At 40.4% G+C, this 19,470-nt stretch overlaps 1 long non-coding RNA gene across 1 annotated transcript in view; it reads right to left on the bottom strand.

Moving 5' to 3' along the window:
- Positions 1–12,188, bottom strand: part of LOC122556495 — a 14,371-nt gene extending 2,183 nt beyond the window's left edge. Inside the window, exons 1-2 of the long non-coding RNA XR_006313547.1 lie at positions 12,097–12,188; positions 4,665–5,003 (exon numbers count right to left, since the gene is read on the bottom strand). This is a non-coding gene — a long non-coding RNA (uncharacterized LOC122556495). The remainder of the gene's footprint in view (positions 1–4,664; positions 5,004–12,096) is intronic.
- Positions 12,189–19,470: the final 7,282 nt, after the last annotated feature.

Below are 19,470 nucleotides of genomic sequence, written 5' to 3'. Positions count from 1 at the left end.
TTATTCCCAGTTACGCCGAATAAAAACGTTGACGGAATTAATTATGTACATTACAATGTACTTAGGCTCGCTAATAGAAATAGAGATGCGGTGGCAGGACTTTCTGAACAATTGGCAGCAACCTCATTGATGACAGTTCAAAATAGAATGGCCTTAGATATGTTGTTAGCAGAAAAAGGGGGAGTGTGCTCTATGTTTGGAGATCAATGTTGTACGTTCATCCCCAACAATACGGCATCTGATGGTTCGGTCACTAGAGCCTTGGAAGGACTAAGAATCTTGTCTGAAGAAATGCATGAACACTCGGGTATTTACAATCCTCTAGGAGGACTGTTCGATTCATGGTTTGGGAAATGGAAGGGATTAATTGCCTCTGTGTTTATGTCCCTCGGGGGTATGATTATTCTGTTAGTGTTGTGCGGATGTTGTTGTATTCCCTGTATTAGATCTTTGTTAAACAGGGTAATTATTACAGCAATTGAAGGGAAGGCTCCCCCATCTTACCAGATGTCACAGATGGAGACGGAAACCATGGCTTTAGCAAGGAGATGGACTATGCATCAGAGAGCGAATATGATGTATAGAACTGGTTGGTTGGTCTCATTTTCATGAGACCAAAAGGGGGACTTGTAAATATATTTCTTACTTTAAAAACGGAAGGTTGGCTGTGACTCTGGATGGATTCAGTATTTAAAACTGTGGTGACTCTGTAACCCAAGCAGGGGCGTGGCCACGTGACGTCCCCATCTTGAACTCGGAAGAGTGCGGGGCGTGGCTACGTGACGTCCCCGTCTCGCACCCAGAAGAGTGCGGACTGGTCACGTGACGTCCCGTTTCGCGCCCCGGAAAAGTGCGGACTGGTCACGTGACGTCCCGTTTCGCGCCCCGGAAAGGTGTGGACGGGTCACGTGATGTCCCGTTTCGCGCCCCGGAAGAGGGCGGGCGATCACGTGATGTCCCGTTTCGCGCCCCGGAAGAGGGCGGGCGATCACGTGACATCCCGTTTCGCGCCTCGGAAGTGGGTCGAGGAGGCCACGTGATGCCCCATTTCGCGGGCAAAAGAAGGTCACGTGGGGTCGGACAGCTAGGAATGTAAGAAGGTGGGGAAAGGAGTCAGATTAACACCCAATCAGAAGATAATTCTACCTCAGTGTTTATATGACGTTTTTTATTGTATATATGACGTTTTTTATTGTATAAAATACTGGGGCAGGGACAAAACGAGGTCTTTCTTTTTGAACTGGCATACTTTTGTAGTTTGTCAGGGACAAAGGGGTTTAGACCCAGAGCTCTGAATGCTTTGTTCACTTACTGTGTAAAATAAATTAAGAGTGTGAGACCGAATATCTTCTCCTATTGCTTCATTTAAAAGAACACGCAGGACTTGGCTCACACATAGAAGAAAGTAAGTTTGTAGATTGAGCCAAAGTCCAACACAAATTACCCAGGAACAGGACAAACCTCCCCTGCATGTTCCTCTCTCCCAGATCTCTGGGCCCCTGTTAGAGAACCAAGGTACAATTTTCCCCATCTCAGGCAGCTTTGGAATGCCTAAGCTTATTCGGGTGCACGACGGCTTTTCAAAAATGGGACGTGACCATAGATGTGGGGGTTTGGCAGATATCTGGTGAGAGGTGAGTTCTTTCAGGAAGGGAAGGAAAGGTGGTAGGTTGGGGTTGGAATCAGGGAATAGGAGTGCCACGGGGAGGCAAGTAGACATTTTGGTAAGACAGAGCAAAAGATCTCATTCGGCCTCAGAGCGAGAAACCCTCCACACAAACTGATTAAACCAACACTGAGCCAATAGAAAAATAAGTTTCAGTCCTAGGCACTTTCGGGTAGTGAAAAGAAACTGCCCAGCAACCTCCTTTGGATTGTTTTCATTTGGCAGTTTGTCAATGAACTGAGCGAAGAGACATCAATTGTTTCTCAGAACTTCTAAAAGCCTGTAAATCAGTGAGACTACTATTTCTCTCTCCCATGGAGAGTGCAACAGATATCATCCAAATATTAAGAAAGAAAGAGAGAGCTGCTAACTCAAGCCAAGATCTAAATTCAACTAAATGGCCGCCAAATTAAACATCACAATAGCATAATACCATCACCAAAAATAAAGCCAGAATGTGAGAAGATCACCTAATTCCCCCTTTATGGTTTAAGCTCTGATCCACGGACTTTGTGTCTTTTAACTATTATTTTCCTTCCATGATATTCATTTAAAACATAGAGCATAGGAATTGCAGCGCAGTACAAGCCCTTTGGCCTTGGACGTTGCACCAACTTGTGAAACCAATCTGAAGCCCATCTAACCTACATTATTCCATCTATTTGTTTATCCAATGACTATTTAAATGCACTTAAAGTTGGCTAGTCTACTACTGTTGCAGTCAGGGTGCTCCATGCCCTTACTACTCTCTGAGTAAAGAACCTACCTCTGACATGTGTCCTATATCTATCATCCCTTATTTTAAAGCTATATCCCCTCATGCTAGCAATCACCATCCGAGGAAAAGGCTCTCACTGTCCACCCTACCTAATCCTCTGATCATCTTGTATGTCTCTATTAAGTCACCTCTTAACCCTCTTTTCTCTAATGACAACAACCTCAAGTCCCTCAGCCTTTTCTCCTAAGACCTTTCCTCCATACCAGGCAACATCCTAGTAAATCTCCTCTGCACCTTTTCCAACGCTCCCACATCCTTCCTATAATGCGGCAACCAGAACTGTATGCCATACTTCAAGTGCGACCGCACCAAAGTTTTGTACGGTTTCAACATGATCTCATGGCTCTGAAACTCAATCTCTTTACCAATAAAAGCTAACACACCAAATGTCTTCTTAACAACCCTTTCAACCTGGGTGGCTACATTCAGGGATCTATACACATGGACACCGAAATCTCTCTGCCCATCCACACTACCAAGAATCTTACCATTAACCCAGTACTCTGTATTCCTATTACTCCTTCCAAAGTGAATCACCTGACATTTTTCCACATTAAACTCCATTTTCCACCTCTCAGCCCAGCTCTGCAGCTTCCCTATGTCCCTCTGTAACCTGCAACATCCTTCTGCACTGTTCACAACTCCACCGACTTTAGTGTCACCCGCAAGTTACTAACCTATCCTACACCTTCACCCAAGTCATTTATAAAAATGACAAGCAGCAGTGGCCCCAAAACAGATCCTTGCAGTACACCTTTAGTAAAACATTGCCTTGTCTTTTTTTGTGAATCCAATTTGTTTGGAATTAAATTGGACATAGTTTAAGTTTGTGTCTTAGGAATGAGTCATCTCTTCTTGCCAGTGTAATTTTAGTAACATAAAAAAAAAATTTGTTTCTTTGTTCATTAATGAAATCTGGTTTGAATTTATGTTATTTTAGATGGGGAAGAGATGGTTTTATGGGATTATTGCGAGACTATTAATCCAGCAACCCAGGTAATGTTTTGGGGATCCAGGTTTGAATCCTATCATGACAGATGATGAAATTTGAATTAATACAAGTCTGGAATTAAGGCTGTAATGATGATCATGTAACAGTTATTGATTATCAGGAAAAAACATGTTATTCACTAATACTCTTTAGGGAAAGAATCCTGCCATCCTTACCTGGCCTGGCTGACACGTGACTCCTGACCCAAAGCAATGTGGTTGACTCTTATCTGTCCTCTAGGTAATTCAGAGTGGGCAATAAATGCCAATTTACATCCACAATTCATGAATGAATAAAAGAAAGACAGTGGTCACAGTCAGATATGAACTCACCTCATGATTAAATTGGTCATCATTCACAATTGTAACAATCATGAAATTTATTTCCAGTTATTTCCAGTGCACTCTTCCCATCAGCTTTTGACACTTGAATTGTAGCTGCCTTCTTTAAAATTTGAAGCTTTAAATGCAGAAATTTAACTCAATCACACATTGGATTTTGTGGTGTGGGTAGTGGGGAAGTGGTCAGTAAGATGATCCATCAACCACCCAAAAATGTGTCGACATTGATCCACACCGTGTATATCAAATTGATTGCCATGGTTCAAGAAGGCAGCTCACCACCAACTAAGCAAGGGCAACCAAGGATGGCCAAGATATGTTGACCCATCCTTTGAGTTAATAAAATATTCATCATTGATTGGAACGAGAGCAGGGAAAGTCAGATTTCAAAATAATGGCAGGATTGAAAGCAAATATGAGAGCTGGAGCTTGACAGGGAACAGAGTGGAAGGGCAGCAATGTAACAGGTCCCCATACTGCAATGATCCCAACAATAATTATGGAAATAGCAAAAGAATGCCACAAGTTCTAGTGGGATGTGCAGGTCACAGAACAGGAATCTGTTATAAACAGTGTTTCATTGAAAATTACTAGAAGTAATCAAATAGTTTGGTAAAAAAAAGTTCAGTACATTACTAAGAGTGTGACTTGTGTACAGACTTACTGTTATCTAGATTGCTCTGATTACTGTTTCTGGTGAAATTGTCAATATAGTTTTCCTCATATTGACAATTTCAAAAGGAATAATGAACAGAGCGTAACCCGTGGTGTTTCAATGAGAGATGCTTTTTTCTGCATTGTGTGACTAAAGCTCATGTAATTCCATCATCACATGCCCAATTATTTACAGAGACTCAGTTTATTGAATCTTTTGAAATGTTGTCTCACCTTTGATCCCGAAAATGTTGTATCTTTTAAGGATGGTTTTACTCGGCTGTGTCTGAAGCAGAGTGTACAACCCTGCAAGGTTAAATGCAAGGTTTCTAAGTCTCAGACCAATAGAATCAGGATCCTCCTCTAACCACTGATCCAAGTTGTTATTTTTCTAGTATTCATTCCATTCTGCTTTCCACCAGCTCATCTTTTTCTGAAAAGTAATCAGCTGCTGTTTCTCTTGCCCAGAGTGTGGTTCCCATTCCCAGATAAAAGTACCCTGTCCAGGATTATCTGGTCCTTTTAATGAAATATTAACTTGTCCATCCAAAAAATAAATATCATTTAAGTTTCCTGTTAGAAAGAAGAAAATGGTAACATTTTAATATCAAACCACAATGTGTTCATCTAATTTATGTAACAATTTGTGTCATTAAATTATTTACACAGAGAAACAAAATAGGTCCCATAACATCTGTGGAGGAAGACACAGAGTTAATGTTTCAAGTCCATTATAACTCTTCTGCAGACTTTCCTCTATTTCTCTCATGACTCTTGGTCCACAAGGAACATTATCAGGGTGACACATGTGAGTGGGAGAGGAATTTGTGCAGATCACCTTCATAACACATCTCTAGTCTGTTTTCACTCTATCAAGGTTTCTTGAGTTAGGAGAAGAATAAGCATTTCCTGAGTGCAATTCCCCTGAGTTTGGAATGTGACAAAGACAAACCCGCTCTTGGAAACTCATTCCCAGTGTCTTATCTTCAGAATCCTGTACTTTTTTGTGGAAGTGACAATTGATTGCAATGCATTTGTCTACTTCCAGCTGTTGTTTGGTTATCTCAGTCACATCTTAAACCAGAAGTTCACCATCGTCATTTACTAGATAGTATTTCCATCTTTAAATCATCATCTGCAAATATTTAAAGGACAACAGCAAAAAAAATGGGCTGGATGGAATAAGAGGTCACTGTCAGAGGAAGAATGACAAATTCAGGAATCAAAAGGCCTGTTTCTGATACCTCAAGCTCATTAGCAGTGGGAGCCTGGGACCAAAGGCTCTGGTGAGGAGAGGTTGAGGCAAGGAGCGAGGTCTGGGTTCAAGTCTCAATGGCTCAAAGATGTGTTATAACATGTCTGGACAAGTGGATTATAATGAGCTCAGATCTTCTTGATTATTTTAGTTATCTATTTATTCACAATACTTTCTAATGCGGTCATGTGATTTGTATTCTAAAATAACAATCAAACCAGAGAATCATTCAGGAACAGGGACCTAAATCCACCTTATTCAGGAAGCAGATGACTCCCTGTGGAATAAACAATTTATACTGTTGGTTTTATAACAGATAGTATTAGACATTGAAAGCCATTAACATTGTTTTCAGATCAGAATAATATGGAGTGAATATGCTTTTTCTAAAAAAAAAGTTAAGTTCAGGAAAGAGCAGGCTTGAGTTCAGAAGTCAGAAGGTTATCAAACCAATTCAGGAAACCATTCGTCTCAGTTGAAGAATTTAGCATCCACATTTCTGCAAGGTAATTTAACTGAAGAAGATTAGATTCTCAGATTTCTGGTAAGTTCATGTGTGCAGCCTTGCAATAGACTCAATCCACAGCAAAAATATTATAAAAAGAGTCAGATAAATTGAAACTTAATGGGTTGATCTCGTGAATTTGAGTCTACAACAAATCATTGGAAAACAGTTTGAAACTTTTTTTGCTTTGTGTTTGAAGATTTATTTGACTCCCCTGCACAATTTGATAGCTTGCATCTTAATTTATTCTTTATTCTGTATGTTGTTCCTGAAATTTTACAAAACTGTGTGAATATGTTTCTGTGATGAAACATCACATAAACTAATTAATCAAAGCAAATATACAATCTATCAAGCCAAGATTCATTCAGGGATCTGATTTGTCCAATGAAACCATTAACTGGGATTGTAACAAAATAAATTATTCCTAGTTCTTCGTAATTTTCTTAAACTTATTAACATCAACATATTGTTGTCCATTTTAGCCATTTCATTCTAACTTGCAAACCATTGTATTGTTAAATTGTTAAATACTAAATATCATGCGTTTTAGGGCTCTTCATATTTAATTTATTTTTTGTGGACGTGCGTTTGAAGTATTTTGGAGAGTCCGGAATTGTACTTTCAAAAGATCAGTAAAAATGGACATGAATACCAAAGTTTTAATGAGCGGTATTAGCAGGGAGTGTTTACATATTCCTTTGTAAAGAGTGCAGCTTGTGCATGACCTAATGTCTGGAGCAGTAACTGCTAAGTTTGTCCATAGTTTATCCATGGACAGAGTTGTCTTACTTCCAAGCAATGATTTGGCAGGAGTGAATGTTGTAGGTTCTCCAGTAATGACAGAAAGATCAAGAGAGGGCAAGGAAACAGCAGTTACAGGAAAAAGGTCCTAGAAATATTTCCTTTACTTGTAAAGACACAAGCAATGGCTAAATAAAATCCATCATTGGAGGGAAAAGTAGCTCACAGAGATACTTGGTTGAAAATGAGAAATTATTGGAAAAAAATCAGCAGATCTGGGAAAATCTGTGACAAGAAAGCAAGTCCGGTGAGTCATCAGAAATCAGACTCAAGAAGAGGTGGGGATAGAAGAAAGGATGGAGTCAGAGAGAAGGGGAGGGGAGGAAGGTTCCAGAGGTGCGTGGGTATCTGAGTAGTTACAGCTTACATTTCCTAATGCCTGAAAGGAACAGCAAATCCATAGAATCCATAGGCAAAATATTTATAACATTTGAAGAATGATGTGGAACTGGGAGGCAGGGCAGCTCTGAAATAGCACAATGTGGTCCTGATGGAGAGAGACTTTGAGAGTATGTATGTGACGGCACATGGCACTAAGTATGAATCTCGGGATGTGATGAGAGCACATGTCTGAAGTCCATATGGACAATATCTATCGCTCTGTCATCATCAATCTTCTTTGTCATCTCTTCAAAAAACTCAATCAAGTTAGTGAGACATGATTTCCCAAACACAATGCCTTGATGACTATCCCTAGTCATTCCTTACCTTTTCAAATACATGCAAACCCTCTTCCTCAGAATCCCATCCAACAAGATACCCACCACCGATCTGTAGTTCCCTGGCTTAGTCTTACAACATTTCTTGGCACCACATAAACTAACCTCCAGTCTTCTGGCATCTCACCTATGGTTGTCGATGATACAAATATCTCAGCAAGGGGCTCAGCAATCTCTTCTCTAACTTCCCACAAAGTTCTGGGAAATACCTGATCAGATCCTGGGGATTTATCCATCTTTATGTATGTTAAGACCTCCAGCATCTCTTCTCCTGTGATATGAGTTCTTTTCAAGGCCTCTCACTTCCCAACAGTCCCTTCACCTGCGAATAGTCTCTGCCAATCAACATTTGGAAGTTCCTGTCTAATACTGTCAAAATTGGCCTTGTTCCAATTTAGAACTTTAACTTATTGAGCAGTTTGGGGATTTTTGAATAGTCAGAATAATGATAATGTTAAGATAGAGAAAAATTCTAAATGGAGGACCCATCATCTGTGATTTATTAAATAAGTTAAAGAAAGTATTGATTTAAGTAAAAATCACTAAATGTCACAAAGATGAGTGGCAGGTCAGAATATAAACAACAGCATGATGAATGATGAAAAGATTAAACAGGAGGAAAACATTACATCAGTGTTTAGAAAAGATTTTAGTGTTTGGAAAACAGTGTTTAGAAAACATCAGTGTTTAGAAATGGATATGAAGAGATTCTATAAGTATTTAAAAGGAAGGTTTGAGTAAAGTAAGTGTTTGTAGAGTTAATTGTTGATAGTAAGGAATTGGTTTACTTCCTTTTTCACTTTAGAGGATGCAAACAATGTTCTAATAATAGCTGTCAATCAGGAAGTGAAAGGGAGAGAGGAACTTTGCAATATTACAATGACCAAGGATGTGTTATTGAACAAACTGATGGAGTTGTGGGTTGGCAAGTCTTTGAATCCAGATAGACTTCATCCTCAGCTTTTAAAACAAGGCGCTACTGAGGTCACCGATGTGTTGGTGTTAATTTCCCAAAATTCCTTCAATTCAGGAAAGTTTCCATGAGATTGGAATGAAACAAATATATCCTCTCCACTCAAGAAGCAAGCATGACAAAAAACACAGAAAACCAACTGCTCTTTAGTTATGGAAAAGGTGTCACATATTGGAACCTGGGGAATGTGAGACGAGAGAAAATCCGTGCACTCCTCCCATTTCAATTACAAACTCCCGTTTTGATTACAATGCAATGAATTTAGAAAATGCTCCATAGAATGAATGTGACACATTAAAACGAGGGGAGGTGGTGATATCAGGTTTTATCACCAGACCAGTTGTCCAGAGACTCCAAGTCAATTATCTGGAGGAATGTGTTCGAATCCCACCTTAACGGAAGGTGAAATCTGAATTCAATTCATTGATCTGGAATTAAAAGCTAACTGGTCACCATAAAACTATTGGTGTTTATTGTAAAAACCTCAGTGGTTCACTGAGGGAAGAAAGTTCTGCAATCCTAACCAAGCCTGGCCCACAAATTGAACCACTGTGGTTAACTATTAAATGGCCTCTGAACCTGCCTAACAAACCATCAACTCATGTCATCCTGCATTTTTCTATTCTTGATGAACGGTTTTGCCTGAAACATTGATTTTCCTGCTCCTTGGATGCTGCCTGACCTGCTGTGCTTTTCCAGCACCACTCTGATCTAAACTCTGGTTTCCAGCATCTACAGCCCTCACCTTTGTCTATGTCATCCTGCTACAGAATCTGAGAAAAGAAATTAAACCAGAAGAATCACCCAGTACCAACCAAGTCACTGGATACAACAATGGCAAATTCAGGACTGTCAACCCACTATGGCCAACCTTCCTGATATTTGGGGCTGCTGCATAAATTGGGATAATGTCTCACAGACTCATCAAACAAAAGCCCTACATAGTTATCCTCAGTGAAATGTACCTTATAGACAAAATTCCAGATACCAGCATCATCCCACCATTTAGCCACTCTCATTAGAAGTGGTAGCACAGTGATACACAATGCGGAAGGAGTTACCCTCGGAGTCCAGAACATTGATTCTGACCCCATGAAGTCACACGGTATCAGGTCAATATGGACAATGAAACTTCTATTGATTATTACCTCTCACCCACAACCCTGCTCAGCTGGCCGAGGACACATTGAGGGTGACAAGACATAGAACATACTCAAGGTGGGAAATTCAATGTCCACTAGAAACAGTGTCTCAGTAGCACGATTCCTGAATGAGCTAGCCAAATCCAAAAAATTATAACTGCTAAGTTGTGCCTGCGGGAAACAACAAAGGGAAGAAACATATTTGACATTGTGCTCACCAATCTGTCTGTAGCAGATACATCAGTCGATGACAAAACAATCAGGAGTAACCAGCAAACAGACCTCATCCTGCCTTCACATTAAGTGTAGATAGAAAATAGGAACAAGTGTAGGCTGTTAGGCCTTTTGAGCCTGCCATGCCATTCTGTATAATCTTAGCTGACCATCCAACTCCATGTTCCTGCCGTCTCCCTATATCCTTTGATCCTTTGATCCTTTAACCCTAAGGACTATGTTGAACTCCATTTTGAGCACATTCAGTGTTTTGTCCTCAACCACTTTCTGTGAGAGTGAATTCCACAAGCTCACCATTATCTGGAAGAAGAGGTTTCTTTTCATTTCAATCATAGAAGCCCTTCCTTGTGTCCCTAGACTGTGACTGTTCTGGATCCCCTAGTCATTGAGACCATCTTGACTGTGCTTTAGTTGTCTTGTCCTGTTAGAACTTTACAGGTTTCATATGAGATCCCCTCACCATTCTTCTAAACTCCTGTCCTAACCGATCCAGTCTCTTTATACATTAGTCTTGCCATTCCAGGAATTAGTCTGTTGAAACTTTATTGCAATCTGTCCATAGCCAGAACATTTTTCCTCAAATAAGGAGACCAAAACTGTACAAAATGCTCTAGATGCGGTTGTATCGAGGCCCTGTAAAATTGCAGCAGGACATGCCTGCTCCTGGATGCAAATCCTCCCGCTATGAAAGTCAGCATGCTATTTGCCTTCTTCACCATCTTCTGCAGCTGCATGTTTCCTTTCAGTGACTGGTGTACAGGGACAACAAGGTGTCATTGCACATCATCCTTTCCAAACTTATTTCCATTTAGATAATAACCTGTCTTTTCTCCCAAAGTGGATAACCTCACAGTGAAAAATGTTATTAATATTTTCAGTCAAGCTGTTTGAACATCTTATGGCATACCACAGCAGCTGATGGGATTTCAACCTGAGTCTTTTGGCCCAGATGTAGGGACACTACACTGTGCCACAAGAGTCCTGAAGTCAATCTGTTGCATTGTGTTTAGGGCATTGCTCCTGTGCCGAATAGGATCGATTTTGACCACATTAAGTAACTCAAGTCTGTACATGCATGAGGCAGTGTAGGACTTTGCAGGAATGAAGTAGAATTATGTTCAGCCACAATCTATAAACCTCCTCACCTAGAAAACCATAGGCAGCAACAGGTATATTGAAAAGTGAAGTACCAACTTGGTAAATTTACAACACAAGTTGCCTTGCATGCCAAATAGCAAAATTAGCATGTGATAGAGCTAAGCAGGTGCACAAACAACAGTTAATGTCTAAGCTCTGCAGGTCGACCACATAATTTAGGACAATTAAATATCTTAAAATAATCAATCATTCCAGATTGAGTTGTTCCAATGACTCTTCAGTTATCCATATCCACAGTTAGAGTTAGCAGTTCTCAGCTCAGATAGCTGCCTGCTCCTCAACTTAATATCTCGCAGTAGTTTAATGTCTGAAACCAAACCAGTGTTTCCCTGTGAAGCAAATCAATCCCCAGCTAACCACAATTTCTATCAGCAATTTGGTGGCTTCTGAGCTCCTACATAGGCACAGCTAACTGAAGGAAACTCAACAGGACATTGACTCCCTGGATGCTAATATTTGTGGAATAGTTTTGCTCTCTTGGATTTTATTAGAAGTTATTTTTAATTACTAACTTCTTTCCTTCCACTTTCCATCCTTTCTTGGATGCAGCTTGCTGTGGGTTATTTTTAATTTGACTACTAAAATGAGGTTTCAGGAGTCACCCCACTTCCTTCTTGTAAAATGGAAAGGAGAAGAAGGAAAGTAAATTTTAAAAACCAATCACTGTTATGGTCAGGAGAGGAGGACAATAAGAATCAATTATTCCACAGCTCCCTCTTGTTTGTTACAAATTTTTGGTACCTGTCAAGTAACCTTACAAACCTGGATTAAAGTATTGAGTTTTTACTTCCCTTCAGGTTAGTAAACAATATCATTAATGAAATACGTAATAGAGTAAAAGTATATGCATGTTCCCAGTGTAAATTTGTCACTTACGTTCTGTGAAAATAAGTGAAAGTCGAAGAACAAAGACACTGAATAGCAAACCAGTTGGCATCTTGCTGCAGAACAATCAATTCAGATTCATTTCCTTCCCCTGTAAGAAATACACATGTAGACATTGATACAGACACAGATCAGAAAACCTCTGTCTTAGAACTGACACACCTTTCTTCAACTTGTTTAATCCTTCAGAGAGTAAAGGGCACCAAACTGTGGGAAAAACAGCTTGCTGAATGATCACAGAATTATCACAGTGCAGATGGAGGCCATTCGGTCATCATGCCTGCCCTGGCTCTTCAGCCGAGCATCCTTTTCTCAGCTCATCATTTTAATTTAGAAATATAAAAATTGTACAATAATCTTCATTAGCCGTGGACTTCATCTCTTCCTGAGATGAAAGGAATTAAAGTTATTCATTGTAGTCTGTGAAGGACTGTGCATAATCCATCTCTTAACCCCAGCCTCATATAATTTCCAACTGAAAATAAGCTAATTGAACTGATAAGAAAAAAAAGAGAAGTGTCATTACTGATTATGGAATGAGTTGCCAAAAAGGAGAAGTTGGAAAAGATTACTTAATAAAACATTCCCTTCACCCATTAACCTGTCTAACCATCAGAGCTGATCAACCTAAGACAACGAAAATCTTTATTTTTTAATGCTTTATATCCATTGGAGGAGCTAAGCTAAAGGTAAGGGTGATTGCCGAGCACACATCAAGGAATATCAATCAACTGTTTTCCATTATAATTGCCTCTTCTCATACATTTTGTAACTTTTATCTCTCATTTTAGTCTAAGACATTTAAAAAAAAAATCAGAGATCAAGGATTTGTCACAGTGCTGAGTAGAAAAGAATGAAAAGTTTGAAGAACTAAAATCTGAGATAAAGCCAAAATTCTACTTGGCAAACCAGAGAAGTCAAAACCAATTAAAAACAAAAAACAATTACATCAACCCAACAACAAGCAGAAATGAGTAAAGTCTGTAAAACTGCAGAAATATAAAATTCATTTGTAACAGCTCTCTACATTATGTTTCGTGAAGAAAATGGAGCAACATAAGCAAGTGGAGCCACACCCCCCACCAAGCCAACCTCCACTCCCGGCACCTTCCCTTGCAACCGCAGAAGGTGCAACACTTGCGCCCACACCTCCCGCGGTCCTTGGCGAAGGGGGCCATCTGTGTTGTACGTATTTTGGACTGGTCCTCCTGGGAGCAGATGCGGCGGAGACGAAGGATTTGGGAGAATGGGATGGCGTTTTTACAGGGGGCAGGATGGGAGGTGTAGTCCAGGTAGCTGTGGGAGTCGGTTGGTTTGTAGTAGATGTCCGTGTTGATTCGGTCGCCTGAGATAGAAACAGAAAGGTCTAGGAAGGGGATGACCTGCAGTCTTCTTCTTGACCTCTCCGCCTCCATCCTACTCCGACCTATCACCCTCACCTTGACCTCTTTCCACCTATCACATTTCCAACGCCCCTCCTCCAAGTCCCTCCTCCCTACCTTTTATCTTCTCCTGCTGAACACTCTCTGCGCATTCCTGAAGAAGGGCCTGTGCCCGAAACGTCGAAGCTCCTGTTCCCTGGATGCTGCCTGACCTGCTGTGCTGTTCCAGCAATAAAGTTTCAACATAAGTAAACACTTGATGGCATTGTTTAGTCAATATCAGAACTGGTTATTACAGAAATCAACTTGTAAGAGTAAAAGTTTAGAAAGCAGAAGATCATTGACAATTTAATCAGTTACCCAAACCACATCTAAATAATTTATTTTAAAACTATTATAATTTTAGTAAGATTTGCCTACCTTATAGGGAAAAGTAATTCTATTGAAAAAAAAATGCAGAAACCAATCAATAAAGCTCCCAGTACAGAAATGCCAATGAACCGAGGCTCTCAGTACTGGCAATTTTCTTATGAAACCACAGAAAATGCGAGCTTCCTCTTCCCTTGGAGCTCAGGGTTCAGTTATCACGGAGCTAAGTTAATTGCAGCTGAAATGCAAAAAGTGGCTGAAAACAGAGAACATGTGGGAGCTCAAACTGGGAATTTAACAAAGACTAACCCATTCCATAAGAGTAGCAAATTACTTACTTTTGAGAATTTTTTTGTACTTAGTGGAACATCTCTAAGACATAATGCACAGAAATTGCAGTTTTCTAATAGAAAGTTTGTTAAACTTCAAAGTAAATATTTGGATATTCCAGCTTCTCTATAAAATAAGGACAGAGTAGGACATAGTAGATGTTTTTCTCTTTCACAGAAGGAGCGGGAGCAGCGGAGGAAGTGACGGGGACCAGAGGGGTAGCCGGGAAGGAAAGCAGTGAGTATAAATACTCACCCTACGATGCCAACGGCCATTCTGAGTGCGAGCAGCAGCAGAGAAGGAGCGGGAGCAGCGGAGTAAGTGACGAGGACCAGAGGGGCAGCCGGGAAGGAAAGCAGTGACCATATATATCAGCAAGGCGGCTAAACCCGAGACTCTACTACTGTAGTGTGTCCCACCCGCCCTCCTCCTCTAACCTAGTTAATAAGTAGGAAGAGCGGGAGCGTCGACTAGGGGACTGCCAGTAATATATCTGGGCGGTGGCTGAACCCGAGACACTACACGTGTTGTGTCTCCCACCCCCCACCCCTTCCTCTAACCAAATAAAGCACTCTGGTTTGTTAAGGTAAGGATTTTCTATTTTTTTTAAATCGGTGATTGGTTAAAAATTTACTTTTTATGGTTTATCTATTAATTGGTTTTTAGAAAAAGACTACAGCAGAGAGGTATCAGAAAGTATTTTAACTCAAATTTATAAAAAGTAATAAAGTAACTAACTGAGCAGAGATGGCTGGGCAGGTGATGTGCTGTAGCTGTATAATGTGGGAGCTGGCTGATCCCATTGTGAATGGCAGTGACCACATCTGCAACAAATGTTGGTTGCTAGAAGAACTCCGGCTCAGAGTTAATGATCTGGAATCTGAGCTTCAAACACTGCGGCAACATCCGGGAGGGGGAGAGTTACCTGGACGCTTTGTTTCAGGAGGCAGTCACACCTGGGAGATTAAGTAATTCACATTCAGTTAGTGATCAGGGACATCAGTTAGGTGGACAGGCAGGTAGTACTGAGGAAGTGGGGAGGCTGCAGAAGGATCAAGACAGTTTGGGAGAGTGGTCCAGGAAATTGCTGATGAAATTCAATGTGAGCAAATTTGAGGTCTTGCACTTTGGAAAAAAGAATACAAGCATGGACTACTTTCTAAATGGTGAGAAAATTCATAAAGTCAAAGTACAAAGGGATCTGGGAGTGCTAGTCGAGGATTTTCTAAAGGTAAACATGCGGGTTGAGTCCGTGATTAAGAAAGCGAATGCAATAGACATATAGAAGAATACAGCGCAGTACAGGCCCTTTGGCCCTCGATGTTGCGCCGATCCAAGCCCACCTAACCTATACTCACCCACTATCCTCCATATACCTATCCAATGCCCGCTTAAATGCCCATAAAGAGGGAGAGTCCACCACTGCTACTGGCAGGGCATTCCATGAACTTACGACTCGCTGAGTGAAGAACCTACCCCTAACTTTAGTCCTATATCTACCCCCCCTTAATTTAAAGCTATGCCCCCTTGTAATACCCGACTCCATACGCGGGAAAAGGTTCACACTGTCAACCCTATCTAACCCCCTAATCATCTTGTACACCTCAATCAAGTCACCCCTAAACCTTCTTTTCTCTAATGAAAACAGCCCCAAGTGTCTCAGTCTATCCTCATACGATCTTCCTTCCATACCAGGCAACATCCTGGTAAACCTCCTCTGCACCCGTTCCAGTGCCTCCACATCCTTCCTATAGTATGGCAACCAAAACTGCACACAATATTCCAGATGCGGCCGCACCAGAGTCTTATACAACTGCATCATGACCTCAGGACTCCGGAACCCAATTCCTCTACCAATAAAAGCCAATAAAATGAAATTCTATGAGCTGAAAAAGAAACTCTTGATATTTACTGACATTTTTAATAATATAATACACAATTATTTAAATTAAAGCTGTCCAGAAAAGTAATCAATGCTAATCAAGCATAATTTCCCATTGAAGCCGAACAAATTCATTCACAGCCATTCGCAGTTCTTTTGGGAGCCAGTAGAGTCATAATGGGTCAAATAGCTTCTTTCTGTACTGTAAAATTTGATATTTCTATGTTTCTGATCACTATGTCACAAGAACCCTCCTTTCCAGGATAAAACAGGCTGGTTGATTGGCACCACATCCACCAGCATTCACCCCCTCCACTACAAAAGCTAAGTAGCAGCAGTGTGTACCATCTATAAATACATTGCAAAAATTCACCAAGACTCCTTAGTCGCCATCTTCTAAATCCGCAGCCGTTCCTGTCTAGAAGGACCAGTGCATGCGAGTACCATCATCTGCAAGTTTCCCTTCAAGACATTCACCATCCTGGCTTGGAAATATAATGTTGTTCCTTTAGTGTCACTGGTTAAAAATCCTGGAGCTCCCTCCACATCATATTGTGGGTCTACTTTCCCTAATGAATCACAATGGTTCAAGGAAGCTCACCACCATCTTCTCCAGGACAACTTTGAATAGGCAATAAACGCTGTTGCAGACAATGAAGAAAACAAAGTGGCACAAAATCCAACATGTTTGTGCTATTTTCAAATGTAATGACTCTGTAACCTTGTACTTGCCTAATAATAAGTGCAGAGATAGGTTTAGGAACTTATAACCATATGGCTAACAATGTTGCTCTTCAATCATTTACTTTTTTTTTCTTGCACAGACTGTGTTCACTTCCCTCACACCTCAGGCATGCAGCTATTTGCAATAAGATCATTTTAAGTGAGTTGGCACACATTGCTTGAGCTGGTAGCCTGTTCCGTATGTTAACAAGCCTCATGCGTAAAGAAACTACTCCTTTTAAGTACTTAGCTGTAAGCATCTTTGGTTTTTACTGTGAAGAAGCATATGCCAATTTACATTTACACAGCCTGCAGAGAACATTTAGTTCAAGTCAGGATACTTAAAACAGGATTCAAACTTTTAAAATTTGTGAATACTTGAATTAATTAACATACCTTCTATAGGAAGGATGTTATCAAACTTGAGAGGGTGCAGAAAAGGTTTACAAGGATGTTGCTAGTACTGGAGGGTTTGAGCTATAGGGAGAGGTTGAATAGGCTGGGGCTTTTTTCCGCTGGAACATTAAAGACTGAGGAGTGACCTTATCAAAGTTTATAAAATCATGAGGGGCATGCATTTGATGAATAGCAAAGATCTTTTTCCTCGGGTAGGAGAGTCCAAAATTAGAAGGCATAGGTCTAAGGTGAGAGTGGAAAGATTTTAAAAGGACCTGAGGTGTAACTTTTTCATCCAGAGGACAGTGCCTGTATGGAAGGAACTGCCAGAGGAATTAGTGAAGGCTGGTACAATTACCACATTTAAAAGGCATCTGGACATGTACATGAATAGGAAGGATCTAGAGGGATACCAGCCAAATGGTGGCAAATGGGACTAGGTCAGATTTGAACGTCTGGTCTACATGGATGAGTTGGACCAAAAGGTCTCTTTCTGTGTTGTATGATTTCATGATCCACCTGAATGGGTAGGTTTACATTCACAATTTGAGTTGCAGACTGAGATATCCCGTTCTGAAGATCTAAAGGATTGGCTCAAGCATCCCTGGCATTTTGGTGTGAACTTGCTTGTTTGACCTGGTCATTTCAGGGGCAGCAGGTGCTACTTTAAGATACAATTCAGAGCCATTTATTCCAGTTTAGTTTGAATGAATGTAAAGTTAAAATGAGATTATGCTGGTGGCAACAAGTGATGTGGGTATGGATCTGTATCAAGGTTTCCTCTTGGGTAGCTCTTGACACTTGAAGGACTTTCTTCATGTTCCTCAGCTTCCCAACCCCCACCATAAAATCATGATAGTGTGGGGAATAGGTGCTGCATCTGTCATTTATCCATCCCACAAACTGATATTTCAAACTTATTTTTATATCTACAAAGCACCAGTTGCATCCACCTAGCACAAAAATGCAAAAACACATGTACTTTCCACCTGGGACTATGTTAAGGCATCTTGTGAGAAATTAGTTGAATTCAGGTTTACTCTCTCCAACAAAATAATTCCTGAAGAGTCACCAGATTCAAAATATTAGTTCTATTGTTTCTCCACAGGTGCTGCCAGATCTGTTGAGTTTCTCCAACTATTTGTGCTTTTGTTTGTTTCAGATCTGCAGAATCCAGAAATCTTTGTTTTATGTTAACGTCATTTCTGTCACTCACTTATACAAATGAATATGGGTTGTCACATTCTGGTGCCATGGATGATTTAGTAAAGCCTAGATTATTAATTTCTCATTGAGATATTATCTTGGAGACATTTATAAAATAGAAGAATTGATTTTTTGTTGGGAAATAGAAAATGAGGTTGATATTGGATGCAGATATGTTAATGCATTTGTCTGAAATGCCTACTTCTGCCATGTGGATAAAGACATCAGCAGTAGATAAAGAGTGAAATATTTCAAAATCAATGGTTGGAGTGCATTAATTATGAATGTGTTAATATATTGACAACTATATATGTTGAAACTTTCTGCCTAGCATATGTCTGGCACACTTAAGACATCTTTTTTAAGTAGATGTCAATTTAGAGAGAAATTGAATCTCAGTTTAATTGACTTCAGGCTGCTCATAACATCTAATCTGACCTCAGGGAGTGTCTATTTACAACAAGTGTATGGTAGTGAAATGATTATACCACAGAACTACGAAACCAAAAGCCTGGACTAATTTAACTAAAGTGTATACCCCACTAAAAGAATTTGAGTACAGTTTAGAAACAATCAGGAAATGAATAGCTGGCATCAGTAAAAGTGACTATGGTTTATCATAATCACCAATCACTATATAATGGGCATTAAATAATGGCTAGACTACAGCTTATTAAACTTAGTGAACTCAGCAATGCAGTATTCTCCTCTCTACTGGCTTGTAACAAGATTACAAACAGGTCAATGTAATTATATCCTGACATTGTCAGACCCTTCAGCTAATATCCAGAGCACCTCAATTACTATCCTTTGATATCCTTGGACTTCACCAGTTTCTTCATCCCCCCTCCCCCCACCTTGTCTCAGCCGGATCCTTCCAGCCCGGCACCGCCTTCCTGACCTGCAGTCTTCTTCTTGACCTCTCCGCCTCCACCCTACTCCGACCTATCACCCTCACCTTGACCTCTTTCCACCTATCACATTTCCAACTCCCCTCCTCCAAGTCCCTCCTCCCTACCTTTTATCTTCTCCTGCTGAACACTCTCTGCTCATTCCTGAAGAAGAGCCTGTGCCCGA

This window comes from Chiloscyllium plagiosum, chromosome 14 (assembly GCF_004010195.1).
Source record: "Chiloscyllium plagiosum isolate BGI_BamShark_2017 chromosome 14, ASM401019v2, whole genome shotgun sequence".
NCBI lineage: Eukaryota > Metazoa > Chordata > Chondrichthyes > Orectolobiformes > Hemiscylliidae > Chiloscyllium > Chiloscyllium plagiosum.
The sequence above is the reverse complement of the archived record's forward strand: the minus strand, read 5'-3'. Positions and strand labels throughout refer to the sequence as shown.